At 42.1% G+C, this 22,303-nt stretch overlaps 1 protein-coding gene across 1 annotated transcript in view; it reads left to right on the top strand.

The window, feature by feature from the left end:
• LOC143925697 (uncharacterized) overlaps positions 1 to 22,303 on the top strand; it is a 93,287-nt gene that overhangs the window by 47,139 nt on the left and 23,845 nt on the right. Inside the window, exon 2 of the mRNA XM_077450160.1 lies at positions 10,000 to 10,088. The gene's annotated coding sequence lies outside the window, so the exon portion shown is untranslated. The remainder of the gene's footprint in view (positions 1 to 9,999; positions 10,089 to 22,303) is intronic.

Consider the following 22,303-nt stretch of genomic DNA (forward strand, 5'->3'; position numbering starts at 1 on the left):
GCAGTCGTAAACTAAAAGCTGCGTAAATTCCAGAAAACGTACCTTAGTTTGTAGATGTGACAACTTTTGCGCAAACCAATAAATATACAATTATTGACTTTTTTTTTACCAAAGACATGTGGCTGAATACATTTTGTCCTAAATGTATGACTAAAATTGAGTTTATTGGATTTTTCTAATAACAAAAAGTAGAAAATATCATTTTTTTTCAAAATTTGCGGTCTTTTTACGTTTATATCGCAAAAAATAAAAATCGCAGAGGCAATCAAATACCATCAAAAGAAAGCTCTATTTGTGGGAAGAAAAGGACGCAAATTTTGTTTGGGTACAACATTGCATGACCGCGCAATTACCAGTTAAAGCAGCGCAGTGCCAAAGTGTAAAAAGACCTCTGGTCATTTACCAGCAAAATGGTCCGGTCTGAAAGTGGTTAAATGATAAGAAAGGAGCTTTTAAAAAATATATAAAAATGAAGGAACTCTATCATAATTTAAATGTTACAAGGAATATAACAGACTATGTAAAAAGAAATCAAGGCCACAAAAATTGAAAATGAATGACAGAATACAAAAGAGTAAGAAAAACTCAAAGAAATACTATATAATATAAATAAATATAATAACAGTAAAAATGTCAGTTCTGAGCATGTAGGACTTTTACAAAATAGTCTGGATTGGATGACTGGGGGCAAAGAGAAGACAAATTATTAAATACCTTCTTCGGCTTTGTGTATACAAAGGAGCATGGGGAGCTCATGTCAATAATGGCGATAATATATTAGAAGGAAAAGGGGGAGGGGCATATGGGACTTTAAATGAAGCCATGGCCTGGTAAGGCCACGTGCTTCCATCTTAATCAATATGGTACAAGAAATGAGGGCAAGAGGATGGGACTTTGAATGAAACATGTAGCAGCAACTGAGTATTGGGTGGACATGTAAAAAAAAGTATTTATTGGTACAAAACACTGATATACACACATAATATATATAGAGAAAGATAGGGAAATGAATCCCACATAGTAACCATGATAATAAAATGAATATGAATTGCATGACACAATAAAGCACTAGAATCCACCAAATTTGATGTATACAATATAATTCCAAGATAATATCTGCATGGTCCATGGCCTTACTATTCCCAGTAAAGTTGATATGGACAAACGTGATTATAAAAAATGTAATTGACCGCATGATTGGTACAAAACACGGCATATATTGGCTTTACGCCTTTTGTGGTGTGTGAACCACTCGCCAGGAGCAGACATGTAGGTAGATTTACAATGAAAAATAGAATATAAAATGGATCTAAATATTCTGTCATATACCATTATGGTAGAGGGGGAACCCCCCTACCACATGCCACTTAAAGAAAACCTTGTACTGGTGGTGTAATGTTAGTAATCACAGGTCACCTGTCGGAAGCTGTGGTGGGGACATGTCCAGCGAAAGCGCCCAACAATGCCCAGCATCCCAGGTGACTGTGGGTCTAGGCATGTCTATGGTGCAATGTGGGATGGTGTGTGAACCAACCAAATGGGTTGCTGTAAAGGAATGGAGAAGGTGGTTAGAAACTGACCCTATCTAGTGGGACAGAATGAAAGTGCAAAGGTGAAACCAAAACCAGTGATCAGCCGGTTTAAGAGGAGGGGGGTGAAGTGAAGGTAAAACCAAAACAACAAAAAATCAACTATGTGTCCAGGAGAAGACTATGAGGAGAAAAGGGGAGGGTGATTGTTAGGAACCAGAGTACTGGTAATAGAAGGAAAGGAGGGACGGAGTCCGTGGTGATGCAGGGAGTCCAGGTTCACACACCATCCCACATTGCACCATCCCACATTGCACCATGGACATGCCTAGACCCACAGTCACCCAGGATGATGGGCATTGTTGGGTGCTTGCGCTGGACATGTCCTCACCACAGCTTCCAACCATGATGTCTCAGGGTGACCCGCGATTCCTAGCATTACACTACCAGTACAAGGTTTTCTGTAAGTAACATGTGGTAGGAGGGCTCCCCCTCTCCCATAATGGTATATGACAGAATATTTAGACCCAATATATGCCATGTATTGTACCAATCATGTGGTCAATTCGATTTTTTATAATCATGTTTATCCATATCAACTTTACTGGGAATAGTAAGGCCATGGGCCATGCAGGCATTATCTTGGAATTATGTTGCATACATATCAAATTTGGTGGATTCTAGTGATTTATTATGTCAAGCAATTGATATCCATATTATTATCATGGTTACTATGTGGGATTAATTTCCCTACTTTTCTCTATGCATATTATGTGTGTAGATCAGTGTTTTGTACCAATAAATACTTTTTTTACATGTCCACCAAATACTCAGTTGCTGCTACATTTTTTATTAAAAGTCCCACCCTCTTGCCCTCATTTTTTGTATCAATAATGGCAATGATATTGACAGAGATATGTAATCAAAAATATCCGCGCTTAGGATAATAAACTGTGGCCTCCCCTGAAAAAAACTACACCGAAGTGAAGCTAATGAATAAAGAGTACTCTAAAAAAGGGAACATGGCGCTGTTCTTATATAAGGTGGGTGTACTAAACAGGCACCAATCAGTGTATATGTGTTCTAACACCACAAAAAATGTGTAAATGAATAGTGTACATAAATAGTAAAAACAGTATGTGGTATAAAGTGCAATGTGCTTAAAATTATAAATAATTATAAAGCACCTGGACCAGATAGCATACACCCATGGGTCCTAAAAGATTTGAGCTCTGTCGTTTCAATGTCATGGTTTCTTTAGGGACTCTTTAATGACTGGCATAGTACCACTGGATTGGCCTAAGGCCAATGTGGGGCCTATATTTAAAAAGGGATCAAAGTCTTTTCCAAGTAACTATAGACCTGTAATGGCGCATGCACACGAACCGATTTTTCCAGCAAAATAAACTCTGACGGTTTTTCTGACGGAGTTCCGATGGAGTTCCGCTGAAATGGCCTACACACGATCACACTAAAGTCCGATGTTTAGAACGCAGTGACGTACAACACCTACAACATACGATGGGACTAGAAAAAGGATGTTCAATAGCTAGTAGCCAATAGCTGCCCTTGCGTCGTTTTTGGACCATCGGAACAGCATACAGACGAATGGTTTTCCCGATAGGAATTGATTCTGTCGAAAAGATTTAAAACATGTTCTATTTCTAGGTCCGTCAGAATTTAAAAAAAAAAAGTCAGCTGAAGCCCACACATGATCGGAATATCAGATGAAATGATTTTGTCAGACTTTTTCTGCCAGAAAGTCCGACCGTATGTACACAGCATTAGTTTAACTTCTATAGTTGGAAAGATACTGGAGAATTTAATAAAAGACCACATAGATGAGTTTTGCTAGGAAAACAAAAATTAAGCAAAAGTCAGCATGGATTCATGAAAGACAGAATTTGTCAGACAAATCTATTTTTTTTTAATGAGGAGGTGAGCAAATCCTTAAACAGATGGATGGCTGTGGACGTGGTTTACTTGAATTTTTGCAAAAGCGTTTGACACAGTTCCCCACACATGGCTAATGTATATGATAAAGTCTACAGGCTTTGAAAAAACAGGTTGTAAATGGATAGAAAACTGGGCAAAATACCTTGTTCAGAGTATAATGGTTAACTATTCATACTCTGAATGGTCTAGGGCTGTTAGTGGTGTACTCCAAGGTTTAGTGTTGGGACCCTAAAGCTGGCCATACACTAGATTATCTGCAGATTTTCTATGGTTAGATGGAAAAAGTGGGAGATTCCTCCATCCACACAGTTTAGCCAACATGGAGAAATCTGTTGCACTTTTTCCATCTAACCATAAAACATCTGCAGATAATCTATAGGTGTATGGCCAGCTTTCCTTTCTTTAAATTATTTATAAATGATATAGGGTCTGAGAATAACGACCTTACAGGATTTCTAAGCTGACCTCAAAGCACTGTTTAATTGGGCACCTGTGTGGCAAATGAGGTTTAATGTTGATAAATGTAAATTTAAAAGTATGCACACATCATACATACTAGGGGTGGTACAAGCGAGGGGGGGGGGGGGGGGAATCAATGGTGGAGAAGGATCTGGGTGTTCTGGTAGATCATAAGCCTAATAATAGCATGCAATGCCAAGCTACGTTTTCCAAAGCAAGCAAAACCCTTTCTTGTATTAAAAAATATATGGATGGCAGAGAGAAAGATATCATTTTGCCCCTGTACAAGTCATTAGTAAGAACTCATCTGGAGTATGCAGTTTAGTTCTGGGCACCAGTTCACAAAAAGGATATTGGAGACCTGGAGAGAAGGGCAACCAAACTGATAAGAGGCATGAAGGAGCTCAGCTATGAGGAAAGATTACCTGACCTGAATTTATTCTTTCTTGAGAAGAAGAGATTACCGCTTCAGCCCCAGAAGATTTTACCCCCTTCCTGACCAGAGCATTTTTTGTGATTCGGCACTGCATTGCTTTAACTGACAATTGCACAGTCGTATGGCAAAATTAATGTCCTTTTTTCCCACAAATAGAGCTTTCTTTTGTGGGCATTTGATCACCTCTGTGGTTTTTATTTTTTGCACTATAAACAAATAAAGAGCAACAATTTTAGAAAAAAAATAATAAATACCCCCCAAAAACATTAATTTTTTTCCTCAGTTTTGGCCGATATGTATTCTTCTACATATTTTTGTTAAAAAAAATCGCAATGAGCGTATATTGATTGGTTTGCGCAAAAGTTATAGCATCTACAAAATAGGGGATAGTTTTATGGCATTTTTTATGAATTTTTTTGTTAGTAATGGTGGAGATCTGCACTTTCTATCATGACTGCGGCATTATGGCGGACACATCGGACACTATTTTGGGACCATTGTCATTTATACAGCGATCATTGCTATAAAAATGCACTGATTAATGTGTAAATGACACTGGCAGGGAAGGGGTTAAACACTAGGGGACGATCAAGGGGTTAAGTGTGTCCTAAGGAGTGATTCTGTCTGTGGGGGGGGGTGGGCTTCCACTCACATGACAGCAATCACTGCTCCCGATGACAGGGAGCAGTGGTCTCTGTTATGTCACAAGGCAGAACGGGCAAATGCCTTGTTTACAATCTCCCCATTCTGCGGCTCCATGACATGATCGCTGGGAGACTGGCGGACATCGAGGCCGTGGGTCCCGTGGGTCCCGTGGGCACGGTCACGCTGTACGCTAGTCCCGCCAATTAAAGGGGATGTATAGGTACACCCATTTGCCCACCGCTGCCATTGTGCCATTGTGGGTCGGCAAATAGTTAAGTGAGTATATGATCAACATGTGTAAATACATAAGTGGTCCATATAGTGAGTGGGGTGTAGAGTTATTCACCTTAAGGTCATCACAGAGAATAAGGAGGCACTTGTTTACATCTGGAGAAAAAGAGATTTCATCTGCAAATACAGAAAGGTTTCTTCACAGTAAGAGCTGTGAAAATGTGGAATAGACTCCCTCAAAAGCTGGTTCTGCCCATCTCAGTAGATTGTTTGTTTTTAAAAAAAGGCCTAGATTATTTCCTAAATGCACATAATATAACTGAATATCAATATTTATGGGGAAAGTTGATCCAAGTAATATACAATTGCCTCTCGGGCCATCAGGAAGTAATTCTTTTCCCCTGCTGGAGCAAATTAGATCATGCTTTATTGTTGTTTTTTTTTGCCTTCCTCTAGATGAACTGTGGGCATAGGATAGTGTAAATTGAGGTTTTCTATTTGTATGTCTTTTTTTTTTTGGGTTGAACTAGACTTGTGTCTTTTTTAAACCAGATTAACTATGTAACAAAAAGTTATACTTACCTGCTCTGTGCAATGGTTTTGCACAGAGCAGCCCCAATCCTCTTTACTTTTTAACATCTGCTGTACCATATTTTGAGTATTAATAGATATAATATTTAAGAGCATGTATGGAGTTGCGTATCATATTCTTCTACTAATCGTGTTGGCAGGTGTGCAACTTTTTATCTTGCACCTGACAGCTCAGAGCACCTTTTATTTCTTTAGCTTCCCCACAGCATGCCGTTTGCTATGGGGGCACTCCTGCACGCTCTTTCCAGAGCTGGCTCTATGTGTCAAAAAGGTACAAAGAACGTGGCTTGGCCCTGCCTACTTCCTCACTGGCTATAATTGACAATTGCTACCCCTGCTGTGTCTGAGCCAATGAGAAGGGGGAGAGCTGAGAGAACCTCTATGCTCCTGTACATCGCAAGATAATATTCTATGCTGATTTATCAGGGAGAATTCAAATACATTCATTAGACTGGATCTGGCTGTCTTATGGGGGTTGGATATTTATGAACACTAGTCAGCCAGACTTACTCAGTCTTTTTTATTTTTTACAATGGCTTTATAAAATGTGTCTCCTCAATTTCTTCACCCCCATTGGGAGTGGACCAGCATGTATTTTCTATAACATCCCTCTTCCTGGGGCACCGAGTTCTTTTACATATCATCAGGACAAGGTGCAAGAATGCAGGGAAGGTGGGAAAGTGTCTTGTGAGGTTTATTTGCAACATACCTGCTTTAGTTTAAACACATTTTTATTGGAAAATCTAAAAGAATAAAATGCTAATTCACTGTTTCTGTATAAAATACATTTCAATAGAAAAAGTGGCAAAGAAAATAGTTGATTGAATATATATAGCAAAAGTTATTATACAGTAATTCTGGAAGATCTTCAGTCTCTTAAGGTCTAATTTGTATTAATCATATTCACTCTTCTTTTGGGCCTGTGACGTTTGTTGCCTGTCAGAACCAGGCTAGTGTTTTAAGAGGGATATTTTACCTCAAATATCTATGTGAAGCAGATAGGCCACTATTAAGATACCGGTCTTGCTTACTCACAGCCCTCATGGTATTGTCTTTCCAGCCCATTTGTTGAACCCATCTCTTAGCTGAAATCCATAGTGCTATTGTAGCATTATTGTATGTTTGCATTTCTAGCATTATGCTAGGTGCATTACAAACATTTATATGATAGTTAGAAATATGTGTGGACAAAATGGATATATATTTGTCTGACCTTTCTAGATGACTAGTTCCTTGTTGAAATGCTAAGTAGAGATAATTGTGTAAATGTCATACACACATTGTAAAATCTCTTGGAGAAGGTGAACACTGTGTCACCCATGCAGGTCCCTGTGGCACTATGTGATTTGTGTAATTACATGAGATAACATGTGCTAGCAGACCTAACTTTAACCAGAGAGTGAAATAGGTTTTATGTAAGAGTAATTGCAAAATTTAAGGGAAGATGTAAAACCTTGTTCGACTTTGTTTTGAAGGAGTTTAAGTAAAGATTTTTGCCTTGTAGTTTAAATTAGGTTTTTCACTTAAATAAAATATCCCAAACCATCTCTTCTGCAATATGTTAATGATGATACGCTGCTTAACATGTTAAATTAAGAACTTTCATCTAGAACTTACGTTCCAAGAAAAAAAAAATTAGGATCTTCCAGTAAGATTAAGGATGCCAAACTCCTGGCTAGCAAGACCCAACTCCTGCTTTTTATGCTCGATGTTATTATTATTGTTTTGACAGAGTTACTTTCAAGCTTGAAGACATACTGCAACCAATACATGCAAAATTACAATATATAAGAATCAAACTGCCCCTGAAATTGAGACAAAGTAATTATCAGCAGGTAATCAAATGCCATATTTTTTCAGATTTATATTAGCATGTAAGTCAAGAAATTACAGGACAGAATACATTGTAAAGTATGTTGCCTGTGCAACTTCCATTTTTTTTAATTCTTGATTTTTTGGTGGAAGTCAATAAAGGTAGTGACAATTTATAAAACAAATGTTTTCCCATGCTGGGTTTTAAGGGTGCTCAATTTGAATACAAGTTTTTTCAATAAGATCTGAACATGATATTTCATGTTTTTTCAATAAGATCTGAACAGGTTTAGAGGTGAGGGAGCCATTTGAGGTTGTTAGGGTTTGTGAGTATGACCTGCTAGTAGGGAATCAGTTTTGTTTCTCTAGATGTAAACTTTTTGTTGTACCCAATGTAGGTAGTTTCCTTCCTGGTAAGACAAAGATTTAACTCTGCTCAAATTTAACTTATCTTTAATTAATTTATTTTATTTATTTATAGTTACGTATATAGCACCATCAATTTACGCAACGCTTTACATATACATTGTACATTCACATCAGTTATGTTATGTTATGTGATTAGGCTACCATTGGATCTCTAAACAAGGATTTCTGTAGATTCCATTGGAATGATGAAGGTCTAGTTGTCCATGAGTTGTTTCTGATAATGGTTGTAGTCTGTCCAGGGGGTGGAAAGGATGGAGGTTGATATTAGGCACAGTAGGACATGTAAGAAGTATATAAAAGGAAGGTGTGGTCAATTCAAGAGAAAAAGAATTGTGAGGACAGGAATAAGCAGTAATGTCAGAGGTAACAATCAAACTTAAAGCGGAGGGCTGTTTAAAAAAAAAAAAAAAAAAAGTCAGCAGCTGCAAACACTGCAGCTGCTGACTTAATAAACACACTTACCTGTCCAGGGTGCCCGCGATGTCGGCCGCCCGAGGCCGACCCGTCCCTCGGCTCTCGGGTCCCAGCGCCGCCATTCCTTGTAAGGGAAACAGGCAGTGGAGCCTTACGGCTTCACTGCCCGTTTCCTACTGCGCATGCGCGAGTCACGCAGCACCTTGTGAATGGGATGCGTGGTGTTCTGGAACACACAGTTCCCAGAACACAGCGCGACCCATTACCCAGAAGACGCCGCAAAAGGAGAGAAGACCAGAAGATCTCAGCGGAGGAGGAAGAGGAAGATTATGATTATGTGCCTGGCAACAGGCCTTTCTGGTAAGTAAAAAAAATAAAAATTTTTTAATTTTTTTTTTTTAGATTTTTTTGTAATTTTTAATATATTTTTTTTTTCAGGGTGGCCCTCCACTTTAAGTACTGTGTACTGAGTACTGTGTATTGTCTGCAAATAGTATTTTATGAAAAATAACTGTAATACGTTGGTAATATAATAAGCAATCTACGTTTTTCATGAGAAAAAAATGCATTGTGTGAAGGTATCTCCATCTTGGTGTATAAGAAAAGCAGAATTACACATCCTTATAAAAACTATTTCTCAAAACCCTGAAAAGTAAACATATTTAAAATACATGAAGCCTTGGTTGTACAAAATATAATTATATATTTATTCTGCCGTTTAGGGTAAATACTATGCCCTTATTTACTTTAGGCCTATAAAGATGTTTCTATTTTCATCTGCATCATATTCTGATGCTTTAGCAGTTGCTGCAGTTACTGAAATTATTAAAGAGCAAGTAAACCCTGATGCCCCTGCAAACTAAAAGCATAATGTGCTAGCATGCATGCGGGAGCCGCCATTAACAGCACTCGCTCATAAAGAAATGGCACAGGGAGGGGGGGGGGCGTTTCTTCACAATGAATGCGCCAATTACATCATCGGGGCAAAACAAAGTGAAAATCTCCAAAACGGCGCATGTTTAGGAGATATTTACAGTACTTGCAAGCCTTATTATAGGCTTACCTATAGCTACAACTTCCACAGAAAGGTTTGCAACCACTTTAAGGCTATTTGTGGTCAATATTGGTGGGCTGGTCTTGATTAATTGTTTTGCAAAGTAATAATAATAAAAAAAAAAATGGCAGATATTCAGTTTAAAGGAGATCTATGGTCACAGCATACACTTTCTGTAAATAACACCAGCATTGTAATAGGAAATAATAGTTTTTATTAAAAATACAGTATAAGCTCACTTGAAAATGTTTCTTTCTTAACCACTTAAGCTCTGGAAGGTTTTGCCCCCTTTTTTTGCTATTCCGCACTGCACTACTTTAACTGACAATTGTGTGCTCAAGCAATGCTGTACGCAAACAAAATTTATAGAAATTTTCCCCAGAAACAAAGCTTTCTTTTGATGGTATTTGATCACCATTGTTTTTTTTTTTTTTTTTGTACAGTCTTACCTTTGGCAGGGCAGAGGCAGGATTCAGCCTGTGTGTCTTCTCCAGGGTCTCCGCCCAGCCGATGATGTCATCCTATCAGCAGGGTAAGTGGTGGAAAGAACTGCAGATTTGGATCATATTAAATTACGGCGGCAGAGTGGTGTAACGGATAGCACTTTCACCTAGCAGTAAGAAGGGTTTCCGGTTCCCAACCACGACACTACCTGCCTGGAGTTTGCATGTTCTCCCTGTGCCTGTGTGGGCTTCCTCCGGGTACTCTAGTTTCCTCCCGCACTCCAAAGACATGCCGGTAGGTTCATTGGATTCTGTCTAAATTGTCCCTAGTATGTATGAATGTGAGTTAGGGACCTTAGAGTGTAAGTTCCTTGAAGATAGGGACTGATATGAATACACAATGTATATGTAAAGCACTGCGTAAATTGACTGCGCTATATAAGTACCTGAAATAAATAAATACAAATAACAAGTGTGGGGGCACAGTGGTGTAGTGGGTAGCACTCCCACCTAGCAGTAAAAATGGGTCGCTGTTTCGAATCCGAACCACAACACTACCTGCCTGGAGTTTGCATGTTCTCCCTGTGCCTGCGTGGGTTTCCTCTGGGCTCTCCGGTTTCCTCCCACAATCCAAAGACATGCAGGTAGGCTAATTGGCCTCTGCCCAAAATTGGCCCTAATATATGAATGGGGACCTTGGATTGTGGGCTCCTTGAGGGTAGGGACCGATGTGAGTGTACAGGGATAGGGACAATTGTAAACACTCACTCAGGTTGAACTGGATGGACTGGTGTCTTTATTCAACCTTAGCAACTATGAAACTATGAAACTATCACACTTGTTTATTAAAAAAAAATAAAAAGGTAAATAGAAAAAGGCAGAGTCCAGTAACCAGATAGAGTAGTCAGCCAGGCCAGAGTTCAATAACCAGATCAGGTAATCAGCCAGGCCAGAAGTCAGGGATCCAAGTAGAGCAACAGCAAGCAGGATAAGGAGCCAGAAGGGATGTCAGCAAACCAGTCTTTAAACAGAACCGCAGGAGATGGTTTCTTGTGATGTGACCAAGGCAAAGGCAGAGGTGAAGTGAGCTGGACAGCTTTAAGTAGGCTGGTTAGATGAGCATGATCAGGAACAGCTGGTAACTATGGAGAGAGAAGAGAGCTGGCAATTAGCCGACAGCTGAGCAGCCAGCCCAGAGAAGGAAGGGCTAAGCCAGCCCTGACAGTACCTTCTCCTCAATGACCCCTCTCCCTCGGAGGGCCACCGGGCTTGAGGGGAAACTGTCTATGGAACTCGCGGAGGAGGACAGGGGCATGTACGTCCGAGGATGAAATGGAATTTGGGGGGACCCCCACAATTTTTTTTTTTCAAAATTTTAGTTTGGGCTTGCCCTTAATATTCACACCAGACCCAAAAAAGTCTGTTTTTAAAACTTTTTTTTACATTGATAAATGTGCCCTGGGGCAGGACCCAGGTCCCCAAACACTTTTTATGACAATACCATGCATATAAGCCTTTAAAATTAGCACCTTTGATTTCTCCCATAGGCTTTTGAATTTTCCGCGAACACCCCAAATTGTTCACTATTCGGCGAACAGGTGAACACCTGATGTTTGAGTCGAACGTAAGTCAGGCTCATCCCTACTGTGTATATATTTATAAATCTATATATAGATCTATCTAGCTATCTATCTATCTATATATATATATATATATATATATACACAGATATATATATATATATATATATATATATACTGTGAGGGGGTTCGCTCGGTAGCGGGTGTGTGTGACCCCCTGGATGGGTTCACAACACAAAGTCAGGCACAGCAGACAGCGGTGTAAGTGCAAAAACAAAAGATCCGGTTTATTTAGGCTACATGCAGTGATACATATAACAGCCAAACAAAATAAAACAAGAAAATAAATCCTGGTCCGCTTGACCTCTAACTACACACGTAGACTCCCTGTCTAACAACTGGGTGCAGCCTTGTGCTGCCCCAGTCCCTGTCTCTATTGTAGGGGTTTGCCACACAGGCGTTAACTCACCGCACAGAACAGATCTCAGACTCCCCAGTCTATACACACAAAACTGGTTCCAGGATGGAGCATCTCCCTATGCATGCTGGGGTTTTTTGTAGAGGCCTTAATGAGCCCACTTAATTCAGCTGGGCTCATTAACTCTTCCCCTCTAATTGTAAAAGTCTGCATAAAGCCTGAATCTAGGACACACATATTTACCATCCTGGATACAACCAGGTGACTTTACCTGCCTGCTGCCACATACCCCCCCCTCTTGTTTCAACCTTGGGGTTGTAACACCAGCATTCAGACACGCATGTATCCGAGACAAAGCATCCACATTCCCCATTTTAACACCAGGGCGATGCTTAACTGTAAAGTTAAATTCCTGTAGGGCTAGGAACCACCTATTTACCCTTCTATTGGTCTCCTTGTTCTGAGCCATCCACTTTAAAGGAGCGTGATCAGTCACCAGGTCAAAGTGCCTACCTAGCAGATAGTACCGAAGGGAATCTAGAGCCCACTTCACTGCTAAACATTCCTTCTCAATCGTGGAGTAATTTACCTCATGGGACTTTAACTTCCTGCTGAGGTAAATTACTGGGTGCTCTTCCCCGTTCCAGACCTGGGATAACACTGCTCCTAACCCAACGTCTGATGCATCAGTTTGTACAACAAAGTCCTTAGAGAAGTCTGGTGAGTACAACACTGGCTGGCTACATAAGGCTGTTTTTAAGGACTGAAATGCTTCCTCAGCCTCTGGGGGCCATTTAACCATAACCGACTCTTTCCCTTTTGTCAGGTTGGTGAGGGGCACAGCCTGAGAAGCAAAATGGGGAATGAATCGTCGATAATAGCCAGCGATTCCCAGAAAGGCTCGTACCTGTTTCTTGCTGTTGGGACGTGGCCAACTCTGTATGGCCTCGACTTTATTGACTTGGGGTTTTATCACCCCCCTCCCAATAGTGTACCCAAGATATTTGGCCTCCTCCTGTCCAATGGTACACTTCTTTGGATTGGCCGTAAACCCAGCTTCCCGGATAGAGTCTAGGACTGCTTGTACTTTTGGCAAATGTGAGACCCAGTCTGTGCTATGGATAATCACATCATCCAAGTAAGCTGCAGCATATTTCTGATGGGGCCTCAGAATCTTATCCATTTTACGCTGGAATGTTGCCGGTGCATTCTGTAACCCAAACGGCATTCTCTTATATTGGAATGCCCCATCTGGGGTTACAAACGCAGTTTTCTCCTTGGCCGACTCGGCCAGGGGAATTTGCCAATACCCTTTGGTGAGATCAAGAGTTGTCATATATCGGGCTGTTCCCAGCCGGTCAATCAACTCATCTATACGTGGCATGGGGTAGGTGTCAAATTTTGTAACTTTATTTAATTGTCTAAAATCGTTACAAAACCGCCAGCTCCCATCAGGTTTGGGCACTAGTACAATAGGACTGGACCAGTCACTCTGGGACTCCTCTATCACACCCAATTCCAGCATCCTTTGAACCTCCCCACGTATTGCCTCCCGTCGGGCCTCTGGTATTCTATAAGGTTTTAGTTTTACCCTTTCTCCTGGCGGGGTGATAATGTCATGCTCTACGCCAGATGTTTGTCCCGGAAGCTCAGAGAAAATCTCTTTGTTACGAAGTACAAACTCTTTAACCTCCTGTTGTTGGGGTTTCGATAAGGTGTCTGCTATTCCAACCTCAGGAACTAAGCAATCAGGCTGTACTTGTGACAAAGTCTCTGCGACTAGGGATTCCCTATCCCTCCAGGCTTTCAGCAGATTGACGTGATAGATCTACTCCGGCTTTCGCCTTCCTGGCTGTCTAACCCTGTAGTTCATCTCACTAATTTTTTCAATTACTTCATATGGACCTTGCCATTTGGCCAGAAATTTGCTTTCAACCGTAGGGACTAGCACCAAGACCCTATCCCCCCGGGAAAAAGTACGGGTCTTGGCCCCACGGTTGTACACTCTCTGCTGTGCTAACTGCGCTTGGGTTAAATGTTCCTTTACAATTGGCATTACCTGTGCAATTCTATCTTGCATCAGGGCGATGTGCTCAATCACACTCCTGTGAGGAGAACTCTCATTTTCCCAAGTTTCCTTGGCGATATCCAGCAGCCCTCTTGGGTGTCTCCCATAGAGCAACTCGAAGGGTGAGAAACCCGTAGAGGATTGGGGTACCTCCCTAATGGCAAACATCAGATAGGGTATTAGACAATCCCAATTCTTTCCATCTCTATCCACCACCTTCTTTAACATTTGTTTTACGGTTTTGTTGAATCTTTCAACCAACCCATCTGTTTGGGGGTGATACACAGATGTACGCAATTGCTTCACTTTGTACAACTTGCATAATTCTTTCATAACCCGGGACATAAAGGGTGTACCTTGGTCCGTAAGCAGTTCCTTACAAATACCCACGCGGCTAAAAACAAGGGATAGCTCTTTGGCTATGGTTTTGGCCGAGGTATTTCGGAGAGGAATTGCTTCCGGATAACGGGTGGCATAGTCCAATATAACCAAAATGTACTGATGCCCCCTAGCAGACTTCATTATCGGACCTACCAAATCTATTGCGATCCTCTCAAAGGGGACCTCAATGATAGGAAGAGGTACCAGTGGGTCACGGAAATGTGGCATAGGTGCCGACTTCTGACACACAGGGCAGGAGGAACAATACTTTTCTATTTCCTTCATGACCCCAGGCCAATAGAATCTCTGCAATACCCTCTCTCTGGTTTTCTCTGTCCCCAGATGACCTCCCAGAATGTGTCCATGAGCCAATTCTAACACCAACTTCCTGTAAGGTTTGGGCACTACAAGTTGCTCAATGGTTTCTTCTGCCCTTTGAGCCACTCGATATAGCAGGTCCCTTTCCATAGTGAAGTAAGGATAAGGGCAAGTCTTATCTGGGTTCACTAACTCGCCATCTATTTTCACCACATTTTCCCGTGCCTTTATTAGGGTGGGGTCTTTTAACTGTTCTGTGGCAAAATTTTCCTTGTGAACCTCAAGATCCGAAAACTCCACAGACGGCATGTTTTCATCTGAGGATGTTGGCTCCTCCCCAGTTTCTCGAGTTTCCCCCGCCAATACCGACAAGGGAAATTCAGGAGAGTCCTCACCACTCCCAGAGGAATTCTGGTCATCTTCCTGGTTTATAGGGGCACCAATGGGGGCCTCAGGACAATCCCAGAGTTCCCAGAATTTTGGAAAATCCCTTCCCACAATAGCATCATGTGGTAACTGAGACACTAACCCCACCTGATGAGAGAGGTTACCTTTGGGGGTCTCAAAAAACACTGAAGTTACAGGATACTCTCGGGTGTCCCCATGCACACAAATAACAGCCACCCTGTTCTTCCCAGAGACCTCTGTAGTAACTAATTCAGCTTTTATCAATGTTACCAGGCTACCTGAATCTAGCAACACATCAACATGTCTACCATTAATACACATTTTACATAAATGTTTCTCAGGTCCCCGAATGGCAGTGCATGCAACTGTCGCAAACAGCGACTGACGTCTCTCCCTTATAAAGTCACATTGCATAGGCTCATCCACAACTGGGCAATTGGCTGCAATATGTCCCTCTTGCCGGCAGCGGTAGCAAATAATTTTTTTCGCTGCCTCTTGCAGCATGGGCTTCCTGGGCTGCTCCCGCCAGACCTTAGGTAGAACTCCCACCCTCTCACTCTCTCCACCCTCACCCCTTGGAGTCATCTTACCCGCCACTGGGAATGATCTGGTCTTAGGGGGGAAAGTCCGTGAGTCCCTGGAAGAGGTGGTCAAGTTCCCTGTAGCCAAGTACCTCTCAACCAGATCCACAAGTTTATCTGCATTTTCTGGGTCTCCATGGCTTACCCATTTTTGGATGGCAGTAGGAAGAGCTCTCAGGAAACGATCCATAACAACACGTTCCACAATGTTTGGTGCGGTCAAAGTCTCTGGCTGCAGCCACTTCCTGCTCAGGTGAATGAGGTCATACATTTGAGACCTGGGGGGTTTTCCAACCTGAAAAGTCCAGTTATGCACACGCTAAGCCCGGACTGCCAGGGTGACACCCAGCCGTGCCAATATTTCTGCTTTTAGCACCACATAGTCTTTTGCTTGGTCAGGCTCTAGGTCATAATAAGCTTTCTGCGATTCCCCAGTTAACAGAGGGGCCACCAGTCCAGCCCATTGCTCCTTAGGCAACTTTTCCCTTTCAGCAGTCCTTTCAAATGTGGTCAAAAACACCTCCGGATCATCCTCTCCAGTCATTTTTGTCAGTAAACGGCTCACACCAAAGGATGCGGTATTATTGTAACCACTTGCTTCATTGGTCTGCGGACGTTGCTGTATTAATGTCTCTATTTTCTGTTGAAAATTCTGCTCTTGCTTCTGCAACAGGTCTATGAAGCGGCTTCAGATCGCTGCTGGGCTTGTTGCTGAGCTTCCAAACTCTGCTGCAAAGTTGCATTTGTCTGCTGCTGATTTGCATTTGCCTGCTGCTGGGCTTCCAAACTCTGCTGCAAAGTTGCATTTGTCTGCTGCTGATTTGCATTTGCCTGCTGCTGGGCTTGTTGTTGAGCTGCAAGGCTCTTTTGTAAACCTGCATTTATTTGCTGCTGGTTTGCATTTGCTAGAGCCAGCTGTCTCAGTATCTCCTCCATGCTGGCCTTAACAAAAAAAAAAAAAAAAACTGCCCTCATTCTCCACCAACTGTGAGGGGGTTCGCTCGGTAGCGGGTGTGTGTGACCCCCTGGATGGGTTCACAACACAAAGTCAGGCACAGCAGACAGCGGTGTAGGTGCAAAAACAAAAAGTCCGGTTTATTTGGGCTACATGCAGTGATACATATAACAGCCAAACAAAATAAAACAAGAAAATAAATCCTGGTCCGCTTGACCTCTAACTACACACGTAGACTCCCTGTCTAACAACTGGGTGCAGCCTTGTGCTGCCCCAGTCCCTGTCTCTATTGTAGGGGTTTGCCACACAGGCGTTAACTCACCGCACAGAACAGATCTCAGACTCCCCAGTCTATACACACAAAACTGGTTCCAGGATGGAGCATCTCCCTATGCATGCTGGGGTTTTTTGTAGAGGCCTTAATGAGCCCACTTAATTCAGCTGGGCTCATTAACTCTTCCCCTCTAATTGTAAAAGTCTGCATAAAGCCTGAATCTAGGACACACATATTTACCATCCTGGATACAACCAGGTGACTTTACCTGCCTGCTGCCACAATATATAGATATACAGATATATATAGATATGGATATACAGTATCTATATATAAATAGATCTACTACCATCTATTTTCTAAAATAAAGTATCTTTGTTGAGCTTCCAACTTCTTTGTCCAAGATCGAGTCCTCTTCTTCTTTTAAAATTTTCATGAATCATTAAAGTGGTTCTAAAGGCAGAAGGTTTTATACCTAATGCATTCTATTCATTAAGATAAAAAACCTTCTGTGTAAAGCAAGCCCCTCTAATACTTTCCTGAGACCCATTGTGATCCAGCGATGTGCCAGAGAGCCTTGGCTCTCTCCGGGGACTCTCCCTCTTCGTTAGCTGAGACAGCAGTGGGTTCCATTGGCTCATGCTGCTGTCATTCACAGCCAGTGAGCCAAAGAGGCGAGATAGGGAACGGGGCCAAGCCACAGTGGTTCAGGAGCTGCTTGCTCTGGGAGTGCTTGGCAGGTGGGAGGGCCTAGGAGCGCCTGCAGGGTACCCGAGAAGGGGAGGAACAGGGCTGCTCTGTGCATGTTGAACTTCCAGTGACCAGTATGAGAGAGTGAGAATGATAACACCAGGATACTGAAGCATGCTCCCTCAAATCGTATTCTCATATTACCTCACTTACTTTTCTGCTTCTCCTAACTGCTGGAGATATTTCCCCTAACCCTGAGCCTCCCTTATTTAACTGTACCCAACACACCCATAACCATCACCCAACACCCTCTGGCAGTAGTCGCAATCTACACAATTTAATCTCCGTTCCTCTTCTTCTCAACGCCAGCACCCCCCTCTCCTGCGCCCTCTGCAACGCTCTCTCTGTCTGCAACAAACTCCCCTCCATTCATGACCTATTTATCACTAATTCCTCTACTTGCTCTCACTGAAACCTGGCTCCACGAATCTGACACCCCTTCTCCTGCTTCCCTCTCCCAGGGTGCCCTTCACTGGACTCATTCCCCTATGCCTAATGGGCGCAAGGGAGGTGGAGTGGGATTCCTCTTATCTCCCCCAAAGCACCTTCCAGGTTATTCACTCCCAGGACTTCTTATGGCTTTCTTTCAACAATGGCTTTCTTCTTGCCACTGTTCCATAAACTCTAGATTTGTGGAGTGCACAACTAATAGCTGTCCTATGGACAGATTCTCCCACCTGAGCTGTAGACCACTGCAGCTCCTGCAGAGTTACCATGGGCCTCTTGGCTGCTTCTCTGGTTAATGCTCTTCTTGCCTGGCTGTTAGTTTAGATGGACGGTTGGCAGTTGTGCCTTACTCTTTCCAATTTCGGATGATGGATTACGCAGTGCTTCACGAGATGTTCAAAGCTTGGAATCATTTTTTGATAACCTAACCCTGCCTTAAACTTCTCCAGAACTTTATCCCTGACCTGTCTAGTGTGTTCCTTCATCTTCATGATGCTGTTTGTTCACTTAGGTTTTCTAACAAACCTCTGAGGGCTTCATAGAACAGCTGTATTTATACTGAGATTAAATTACACACAGGTGGACTCTATTTACTAATTAGGTGACTTCTGAAGGCAATTGGTTCCACTAGATTTTAGTTAGGTGTATCAGAGTAAAGGGGGCTGAATACAAATGCATGCCACACGTTTCAGATATTTATTTGTAAAAAAAAAAAAATGAAAACTATTTATAATTTTCCTTCCCCACTACACAATTATGAATGAATGAATGAATGAAATACTTGCATAGCACACAATGCGAACTGAATCGCCTCAAGGTGCTGTGGCGAGCTTTGATCATCAGCTAGAAGAGGAAGGTCTTGAGTTTTTTCCTAAAAGCCAGGTGATTTTCTTCCATGCGGATGTTGATTGGTAGAGCATTCCATAGCCGAGGCCCTTGGACAGCGAATCTCCGATCCCCCTTGGATTTATACCGGGGTTTGGGCACGAGGAGGAGGTTTTTGTTGGCTGATCGAAGACTGCGGTTTGGTGTGTAATGATTTATTTTCTCCATTAGGTATTGCGGAGCTTCTCTATGCACGCATTTGTGGGTGAGGCAAAGGGTCTTGAACGTGATCCGATTTTTTACCGTTAGCCAATGAAAGCTCCTCAGCGAAGGAGAGATGGATTCCCAGGGTTTTTTTTTCCTGTTATCAGCCTTGCCGCCATGTTTTGGATCAGTTGTAATCGTGCAAGTTGATATTGTGGTAATCCTATGTAAAGCGAGTTTGCGTAGTCCAGTCGTGAATTAATGATTGTTCCAACTACCACTGCTTTGTCATTCTTTGGGATAAACGGGATGAGTCTGCGAAGCATGCGTAGCAGATGGTGAGATCTACTGACTACTGCTCCTATTTGCACATCCATTGACATTTGTGCGTCTAAAATAACCCAGAGACTCTTCGCTTTGGTCTTTGGGGAAATAGTCTGCCCAAAGACGGTGGGTGGAGACCAGAAGGTTTTGGTTACGGGATTATGATTTGGGTGTAAGATAAGAAGTTCTGTCTTTGATTCGTTCAGCTGGAGGGAGTTAGTGGTCATCCAGTCCTCTATTGATTTGAGGCAGTTTTCAAGTTGTTGTTGGTGATCTTTTTTTCCATTGATCCGGAAATAAAGTTGCTTGTCATCAGCGTAAGAGTGGAAGCAAATGTCTGAGCATCTGATGATTCGGAGGAGTGGGTGGATGTAAATGTTGAAGAGAAAGGGTGACAAAGGAGAGCCTTGAGGGACTCCGCAGGTGACTGCCCGAGATTCAGAGAGGAATTTTCCTTTCTTATGTGCCACTTTGTGTTGATCTATCACATAAAATCCCAATAAAATACATTTACATTTTTGGTTGTAACATGACAAAATGTGGAAAATTGCAAGGGGTATGAATACTTTTTCAAGGCACGGTATATATATATATATATATATATATATATATATATATATATATATATATATATATATATATGGTCAGGGCAGGACTTAGGGTGGTGTGGGCCTCTGGGCTTGAGTCACTTTCAGGCCCTACCTTCTATACATTACCGTATTTATCGGCGTATAACACGCACCCCAAGTTTAGGAGGGAATTTTAAGGGAAAAAACATTTAGGAAGGAAGTTTAAGGAAAAAAATGACATTTAAATGCCCATCGATGCAGCCTTATCAGTGTCCATCTGCAGCCTTGCCCATCCACCTGCAGCCTTGTCCAGTGTCATTGTAGCCTTGTCAGTGTAGCCTTCTCATTTGCAGCCTTGTTATTGCAGTCTTGAAATTTAAAAATGGCTCTCGGGTTCTCGGGTCCTATTGCAGTCCCGAGCGGAGCCGAGAGTAGCCTCACAGTCACGCCCAATCCCTGTGTTATGTCCATCATAGGGCGGGACTGGGCATGACTGTGAGCCGAGCCGAGTACACTCGGCTATGTATCTCTGTGGGGCCCGCGGGCCCCCTATTGGGTGGGGCCCATGGGCTTGAGCCCAGTCAAGCCCAATGGTAAGTCCAGCCCTGTATATGGTACATTAACCCATTAACCTCCTTCTGTAGCACTGAAAATGTGAAAAAGTCTTGTAGATGGGAGGGGACACTTTTTTGATGACCTTTTTCATCAAGTACCCACTTGAGTACAGTGTGGTATCAACATAATATGGCTTATAGTGGGAAAAAAAGGAAAAACCTTGAACTTTAATATATAATAGATTATGTTTTATTCAGAAATTCCGATCATTTCTGAATTTACTTTATGAGGGTTGATTATCCCAGTATTTTTTAGAGTGGCTTCCCTGTATTTTCTCAGAGAGAAGGAGATTAAATTAAAGTGGATGTAAACCCAATTCATGAAATTTGAGCTGGGCACATATATCTGCAGTGGTTACTCTCTTTGCAGCACTATGTCTTGTAGCTGTCTTCTGCCCTGTTCTTCTGTTATCAGCATGAGAAGTTCTCTGACACAGGAGATAAAATCACCCTGAGCTTTGTGTTGGGAAGAATGCTGTAAATAGATTAGCAGAGTGCTGAACAATTCAAGTCTTGGTTGTAGGCCCAGGCTTCACTGCAGTTCTAACCTGGAAGATAAAATCTCCTAATACGATCAGAACTTTCTTAAGAATATATAAAGCTGAAGACAGCACATATATATGTAAAATTTATTCAGGGAGATTTGTTTAATCTCTGTGTATCATCTGAGGCTGTTCACTTCACTGGGTATATGTCAGGGTTTACATCCACTTTAAAATAATTCACTGTCATGTGTTACACACTTGGGAGTATAAGGATGCTTGTGCATTAGCATTCAGAAATTTGTGGACAATATATTGTACAGAAGTTGTCTGATCCATGCATGTGACTTGTTGACTTGAGCACTGCCATATTATGAAGGCTTTACTTTACAGCAATAACATCTGCTAATTTTATAGGAAGAGACAGCATTGATAGATAGATAGATAGATAGATAGATAGATAGATAGATAGATAGATAGATATTTCAAGCTCAAGTGGGGATGATATTGATGAGATAGCCCCAAATGAACCATAAGAGCATTCCAAATGAACCATAAGAGTTTTAAATTGATATGGTCCAGAAATTTTTAGACAGAATAAAGGTGAATGAAGCACCTGGACCAGATGGCATACACCCACGTGTCCTAAAATGATTGAGCTCTGTTCTTTCAAAGCCATTGTTTCTAATTTTTAGAGACCGTTTAATGACCTGCATACACCACTGGATTGACGTAAGGTGGTGTGGTGACTATATTTTAAAATGGATCAAAGTCTTTACCAAGTAACTACAGACCTGTTAGTTTAACTTCTATAGTTGAGAAGATACTGGAGAGGGTAATAAAACCACAGATGAGTTTTTGCTAGGAAAAATTATTTTAAGCAATAGTCAGCATGGATTCACGAAAGACTGAAGTTGTGAAACAAATCTGATTTCAAGGAGGGGCCGGAGAGCAGGAGGAGCAGAGCCAGGGAGCGAACAGAGGGGCGGAGCCAAGGAGCACAAGGAGGGGCCGGAGAGCAGGAGGGGCAGAGCCAGGGAGCACAAGAAAGGGCCGGAGAGCAGGTGGGGCAGAGCCAGGGAGCGCATGGAGGGGCGGAGCCAGGG

This window comes from Lithobates pipiens, unplaced genomic scaffold (genome assembly GCF_037356315.1).
Source record: "Lithobates pipiens isolate NorthernLeopardFrog02 unplaced genomic scaffold, aLitPip1_a1.2 Scaffold_10, whole genome shotgun sequence".
Classification (NCBI taxonomy): Eukaryota; Metazoa; Chordata; class Amphibia; order Anura; family Ranidae; genus Lithobates; species Lithobates pipiens.